Source organism: Desmodus rotundus, chromosome 11 (genome assembly GCF_022682495.2).
Source record: "Desmodus rotundus isolate HL8 chromosome 11, HLdesRot8A.1, whole genome shotgun sequence".
Classification (NCBI taxonomy): domain Eukaryota; kingdom Metazoa; phylum Chordata; class Mammalia; order Chiroptera; family Phyllostomidae; genus Desmodus; species Desmodus rotundus.
Window position 1 is genome coordinate 1,542,734 of NC_071397.1, and position 7,352 is coordinate 1,550,085.

Genomic DNA, 7,352 nt, shown 5'->3' on the forward strand with positions numbered 1-7,352 from the left:
AAAGATGCCCAACATCATTAATCACCAGGGAAATGAAAATCAAAACCAGGATGAGATATCACCTCACACCTGACAGAACGACCATCATCAATAAGTCAATGAAAAAGTGCTGGTGAGGCTGCGGAGCAAAGGGAACCCTTGTGCACTGTTGGTGGGAATGCGGACTGGGACAGCCACTATGAAAAGCAGTATAGAGGTTCCTCAAAAAATTAAAGTTAGAACTACAATATGACCCAGCAATTCCACTTCTGGGTGTTTATCCCCCCAAATTCAAAATGCGAATTCAAAAAGATTCATGCGCCCCTATGTCCACCGCAGCATTATTTACAATAACCAAGGTATGGAAGTGTCCGCCTACAGCCGAGTAGGCGGAGATTATGCGCTGCAGTGACACAGTTCTCAGCCGTAGCAGCCATGAGCTCCTGCCGAGCTCGGCAACATGGGCCGGAGGTACTGCGCTAAGTGAAGTAAGTCAGACAGAGGAAGGAAAATACCATGTGGTCTCACTTAGACGTGGAATCTAAGCAACAAAATGAGCAACGAGAACGGAAACAAAGCCATCGGTACAGAGAACAAAGTGATGGTCACCCCGTGTGGGAGGGGGTTAGAGGGCTGGGTGAAAATGCTGAAGGGATTGAGAAGCACAAGCAGGCAGTTACAAAATAGTCCCGGGGAAGCAAAGCACAATCAGTAACATCGTAGTAACTGTGTAGGGTGTCAGTGGTGCTAAACTGTCGGGCTGGTCACTTCGTGAGTGACATAAATGTCCAATAACTAATGCGTGCACTTGAAACTAATACGATATTGTATGTCGACTGTAATAAAAAATAAAACTAGAAATAAATAAGTAATACAAGAATTAAATTCAGTGCCCGCAAGAGGGAAGCCTAGTCCCACTTTTACTATGTGTTAGAAAAGCAGGAAAGATGTTTCCTGAGAACCTTTGAAATATTTACCTATGAACACATTTAACAAGACAAGACAAGTGTCAGCCCTACCTGGGGCTGCATTACGGTTGGAGGGGCTTCAGCGTTTTCAGTGGACTTATTCTTGGGCTGTACGTATTACTGCCACAGAGTTAGAGACTCAATTCAGAATGCCAGTTTCCACTTTCAAAACTTGACCAAAGGACTACATTTCTTTAAAATTCAGGTTCCTCAGAATAAGGACATACAATTATTATCTAGCAAATAAAATAGTAAGACTTAATATGATATCTGTTATTAGTAGTATTTTTTTAATTGGTGAGGGAGAAAAAAATGTGTGTAAAAGAATTTTAGTGAAACTAATTACAATCATCTGGCCTATTTCTCACCTTTCTTCTACCTTAAGAGTGTCAAAGTTCAAAAGCAACCCCAGAAATGCAAAACATGTTGTTATTCTCTATCAGATGTTGTTACTCTCTTGGTTTTCCTAAAACACCTTATTGTCTCGGCCACTCCTGCTGTACCAGCCTATCTGTTCTTAGGTGCCCTTTCTCCCTGGTTCTGCTGTGACTATGCCACAGGTTTCCCTCTGACAGCCCCCGCTGAATTCAGTGCCACCGAGAGCCACCTTCTCCTCCTGGCTTCTGCGTCTTTCTGAAAATCTCCTTCATTTGTTCAGGACACGCAGACTCAAAATCTTAATTATTTAATCACTGTTTTGATTATTTTCTGCCACTCTCTTCATCCTAATACAGTCAGTTGGCAGGTCTAGTGATTCAGTCTTCACATGTTTTCTTATCTGCACACTTCTTGTCTTCTTAACTTCTCAACTACGAGTGGTTTGTGTGTTTAGAACCCAGCTTCTTGGCCCCGACTGCTAACCAAATGCATTGAATAAACCATCTTCAAGTCGCCAATTTCTCCCCCTCCACTATTAGAATAGGCTGAGTGTGAAAGAGGACTGTAGTAGTATACACGCGTTTAACCGTCCTCAGGAGTGAGCACAGGTCTTGTGCACTGTGTAAGCGTTCCACATGACGCTGCACAGACCCGGAGAGCAGAGGCCGGCCCCAGCACACCGGGGTCTGCCCATGGTCAGCGCTTAAAACCCCAGCCCCCAAATGCCTCCCAGAAAGCCGACTGCTTTCCTCTGAAAGAGCAGTCCTCAGCACTAGGCAGTTTTACGTGGCATCGACCCCACAAGAGCGGTGTCTTTGAGAAGGACACTGAGCCTGGAACGCTGATGCTTCGGTGGAGCACACAGTAGGCTGATGCCCCAAATGCCATTTTTACTCCTGGAACAAAAAGCAGGTAACTTTAAAAGAGTTGAAAGAAACTGAGGCTTATCCCTTACCAGAGAGACCCCTGTGTAAAGCTTATTTGAAGAAAAGCCAAGTGACGCACCCTGCCCTCTCTATCACCCTGGAAGAAACTGGACTGAGGAACAGCTGACATTGCTGGACATGCGTTCATTTATTTCGCTGCAATATAGTTGTTCTTTGCGACTACTGACACACGATGGCTGCGATTTATGCTTCTTACTACATAATGTTTGCTTAATGTGTATCTTCACTCCTCAGTTTCACCTAAGGGGCCATTGCTGCAGCTCTATCTACGGGCTTGTGAGCCGTCTTTACCTCCTTCGTAGAATTTGCAAAAGGGAAAACGTGCTTATTACTCTCTTTCCACTGACTAAAAGGTGGCCAGAGAGTATGGGGGGGCAGGTTTGTGATACCTTTGGATACATCTGCTGTTTGCTATTAATTCTACCTCCATCCCCAAAGCATGGAGAAAAGAGACTCACTCAGGTGCCGGGAATCTAGTGAAATTATTTCTAGGGGACCTAAGAGTGTGCTTTACCTGCCATGAACTCAGGTGCTTGACGACAACGGAATTTGTTCCTGGTGCCCATCAGGAAGCCTAGAGAGCGTTGGGGGCGGGGGGAGGTTGGACTAGTTGGTGGCAGATCCTGGAAAGGGTGGCTGTGTTGGGGATGGTCTACACACCTAGAGATTTTTTTATTTCTGTTTTTCAATTTTTAATTAAGTTTATTGGGGTGACATTGGTTAATAGGGTCATATAGGTTTCAAGTGTACATTTCTATGACACAGGATTTGTATATGGCACGGTGTACCCACCACCCAAATTCAAACCATCTTCTGTCTCCATTCGTTAGGCCTTCTACATCCCTCACCGCCACCCCCTTCCTCCTGGTAACCACCACGCTGCCGTCGGTGTCCACGCATTTCAGTTTTACATCCTATGTATGAGTGAAACCGTATGGTTCTTAACTTTTTCTGGCTGACTTACTTCATCTGGCCTAACATTCTCAGGTCCACCGATGTCACAAATGGCAACATTGTGTCTTTCCTTACGGCTGAGTGGAATGCACTGGGCATGTGCACACCCAGAGTGTGTGGGCACAAAGGATGTTCCAGTGTTTCCCACGCACCAGACTTAGGCCTCGCGGGAATCTGAAGAGCCTACAAAACCTCGCACGAAAGGGAAGCTCTGCTTTGAGCTTTGAGCTGGGCCCAGAAAACACAAACATTTTATTTCCATTGACATTTCCTGCCTTCTCCTCTTCCTCCTTCTCTCTGAACCCACCCCCACTGGAACATGAGGAAGAAGGAACACCAAACTCATTCCTGCCTGCAAAACTCTCCAGCATGTGGAAGAAACGTATTTATCTGGGATTAAACCGGGACTTTTAATTGTTACATTGCACTAAATAATCTAATTGCCAGATTAAGATACGTTTGTGCAATTTAAAGGAATTATAGGATGGTCTGCTAATTAAGATTGAGCAAATGTCCTGGGGTTCCTGTACGGTGACAGAGGACTAGCTCCTCCGATGAGAACCTGGAAAGGACCAAGAGCGGACACGTGAATATCAGCTCAATCAAAAATTTCCTTAGTGCTTATCCAACCTCCTAGTTCCACCCATTTGCTTCAGGTGTTCTCAAATACAACAATGGCAACAAAAACAGTCCTTAAATATAGATTGGATGATCTATATTTAAATATGATCGGATAGCATTTATTAAAGAATTGATAGGTAGGCAAAAATTGTATAATTTGATTGAGTGGGAATAGAGTTTTTAAATTCTCCTTCTCCAACTAGCATGCACACAGAGATGTATTCATGAAATTCATCTATTTTCCATAAACTCACTCAGACCCAGATGGGACCCCCAGTTTAGACCTCAGGTGATGGAGCATCATGTTTAAGGATGCGGTTTCTGGACTGTGTCTTCCGTGGACAGTGATTGAAATCATTCCCTAATCCTGGGAGAAGAGCGGAAAGGAAGCATCAATCACAGGTGAGGGCAGGCACATTTGCAAAAGATGAAAACAGCCATGCACTGGAATGCCTGCCCTCTACTCCCGGGATCCGGGCTGCCTTCCGCCTGGCGAAGACAACAGAGGAGGTTGAAAGCAGCTCTGAAGTGGTCAGAGTGTCTAAAGAACCGGAGGATGTGCTGAGTGAGGGATTCCCTGTTACCCGGCCATGTGGGGGCCGACTGTGGAAGGCAGCAGCTCTTAGGCTCCTTTAGGTGATTTTCCAAACTAGTCTTTTCCTCCGCAGTCTCTCAGTTAGTAAGTTAAGCTGCACCTCTTGAAACAAACGACAGACGTGGGAATCACCGAGCAACACGGTCACAGTGTTCAGGTTGTAGCAGCGGATCCTGCTCGGCTGCTAGAGAGGTATGCTGAGACGCAGATTCCGTCTCCAAACACTCGCACGCGCTCACACGCACAGCAAACACAACAGTGAGCGTGTTTGTAGACACACAAACACGTACGTATGCGTATATGTAAACAATCTACCCAAGCAAAGAAGGGTGATTTTCATTGCTGTGCAGAGAAAACTCAGGCCTTTAAAGTACCAGCTTCCAGAGCTGAAGAGATGATAGGGGACTTAAGAATTGGAAAATTTTAGTGTAAGATAAAAGGTTATGAGCCTAGTAAGTAATGCATTTGTTAAAGCTTTTGTTTCAGAAACTACAGATAAGGCCCATCCTGGCTCCTGGGAGAAAAGCTGATCTCTTGGGACACTGCTAAAGATTACCGCCTGGGGACAAGTGGAGGCATCCCAGCCTTTGTGTTCCAGGGAGAGACAGAGGACCACTGCCCCTGGGAACAGGTAACTGCCCAGGGCAGGAATGTTGCAGTTTCTTCTACCTGACCCTCCCTGAATTTCAAAACCCCTCACTGCACCTTCTTTATGCCCTGCTATGAAAACCTTGGCCGGGAAAGAGAAGAGAAGAGGGTCTGTTAGGGTACGAACCCACCATCTTCTCAGGTCGCCGGCCATCTGAATAAAGCGCCCTAGAGATTCAGTCGCTGTCATTGTTTATTGGGTTTGGTGGTGACAGGCAGCCTGAACTCCGGTGTCTTTTCCGGTTTCAGAGAGAATGAATCAGACTCTTAAGCTGTCGTCCTCCCAAGCTGGAAATGACCCAAACACCAGGAAGCCCTTTATTCCCACAAGACATGTTACTTAGGAAGGCCCGTTAGCCCACCACCCTAGTGCATAAACAGCTGGTGGTTTGCAATCTGATAGAGACTTATTCCAGTAGACTGCACTCTCTGCCTCCAAGTTTCTTACCTGGGGATTTGGGAAAGAAATGCCTGAATCAAAATCCCTTTGTCTCCTTGGTGTTCTCAGCAAGAAAAATATTAAGACTCTTACTGCTGGAGGGAAGAAAAGGCAGGGAAGGGAATCTAAAGAAGGGCTGGAGGCTCTCAGAATTCCAACCACACAAACATGTAGTAATGAGGTCCCAGACTCGACCGCGGTCCAGTGTGAAAGTTCCCATTTCCAAGGTCTAGCCTTTAATCCAAACAATATTTTCTCAGGTTCTAAGTTTGGTACTGTGTGTGTGGGGGAACCAGAGTGAGCTATGGTGGACATATAAATCTCGATCAAAATACATAGATATAGTATTTGCATTTCAAAAATTTTTCATTCACTTTTACGGCCTTGTCTGTATTTTTGGAAATAGATTTAAGAATATTACATTTCTTAGACTCTCCTTTCCCCAGGCTTCTAAATGTGGCCCACATTCTGCCAGCAAAGCAGTGTTATGAGATTTGGAAGGGGCGGGTAGGCTGAAGCCATCTCCTAGGGAGGACGCGAAGGCTTCCCAGATGCCTTGGGTTCTGGGAGCGTCCCTTTCCATGGGGTGCTAGAGGAGCCGTGACATCAGCGTGGCCTCTCCTGGTCTCCGAGCTCCCAAAGTTACGGTCTGCGCTGACCTGTGCCCCTCCAGCATCCTGTCAGAGGATGAGGTACAATCTCCCGTAACAGGGAAGGATGTGACAAAGAGCCCGTCTGTGATGTGAGAGTGTCTATAGGGATTTCTATCTCCTGACCGAACTTGGACTTTACAGTCAGCCTGGGGCTCTTCCCCATCTGTGTCACCATGAGTATCTCATTCAGGAGCCCTCAGAAACTTCCTCGGACACGCAGGGGAGAATAGGGAACCATGGGTGCTGTTTAGATAGGAACTTCTTTACTATCACAGAGAAAGGGAACTGAAAATCTTTTTTAAAATCTCCCAAATTTAGTAATCTCACGAGGAAAACCAATCAAGGTTTTAGGACTAAACACTATCATAAGTTGCCAAGCAACACCTTGGATTGAAGGTGCTATTACAACATGTGAAATATTTTTCTGGAAAATACCTCTGATGGCCACATATTCTTGAGCTCCTCGTAAGAATGAGGCATTATGGCAGCACAGGGCAGGCATGGAAAAAGCGTACGTGGTTTCTCCTCGGGACGAGGAGGTGACAAAGCCTAAGTCACAGGCAGACACTGACACTATAGAGCTGTCCTCCGGCCCCTGCCCCTGCCTCCAGGAAACCTGTCCCTGAGAATGACAGAAGGGAACGGTGCCGCGGGTCTCCTCCGAGTGACCCGGGAGTCAGTGTCAGAGAGTGTTCGGATGCGGTGGGATAACCAGTAACACAGCGGGAGTTTACCCTCACGATTGGTGAGGCGGCTGCAGGGCAGGATGAGGCCTCAGCCCAGCAGCGTGGAAATCCGCCCGAGCGTCTGGGGCGTGACTGACATTAACCAGGGACCTCACCACCCGCTGGGCTGCCTCACTGCCAGGCCTTTCTTCGCTGAAAGTACTCAGATTCCAGCCCTTTCTATATGTGGTTTAATTTTCCTTTACATTACACTATGTTTTTAAAAATAGGAGGGTTAGAGTGTCTTAATTTTCGGTACTCTCACTAGTACACGTCAAAATGAATTCTTTGTGTCAGAACTTCCACAATCGTATGATACGGTGAACAACGGTAAAGCAGGTCCGTCTCTAGCATTCCCAGCACAAACAGCTCTGCCCCGTCTCCTTCGGCGTGTTCGTCCACTTAAGCCCTCGCATGAGGTGTGTCCCCACAAGCCTACGCCAAT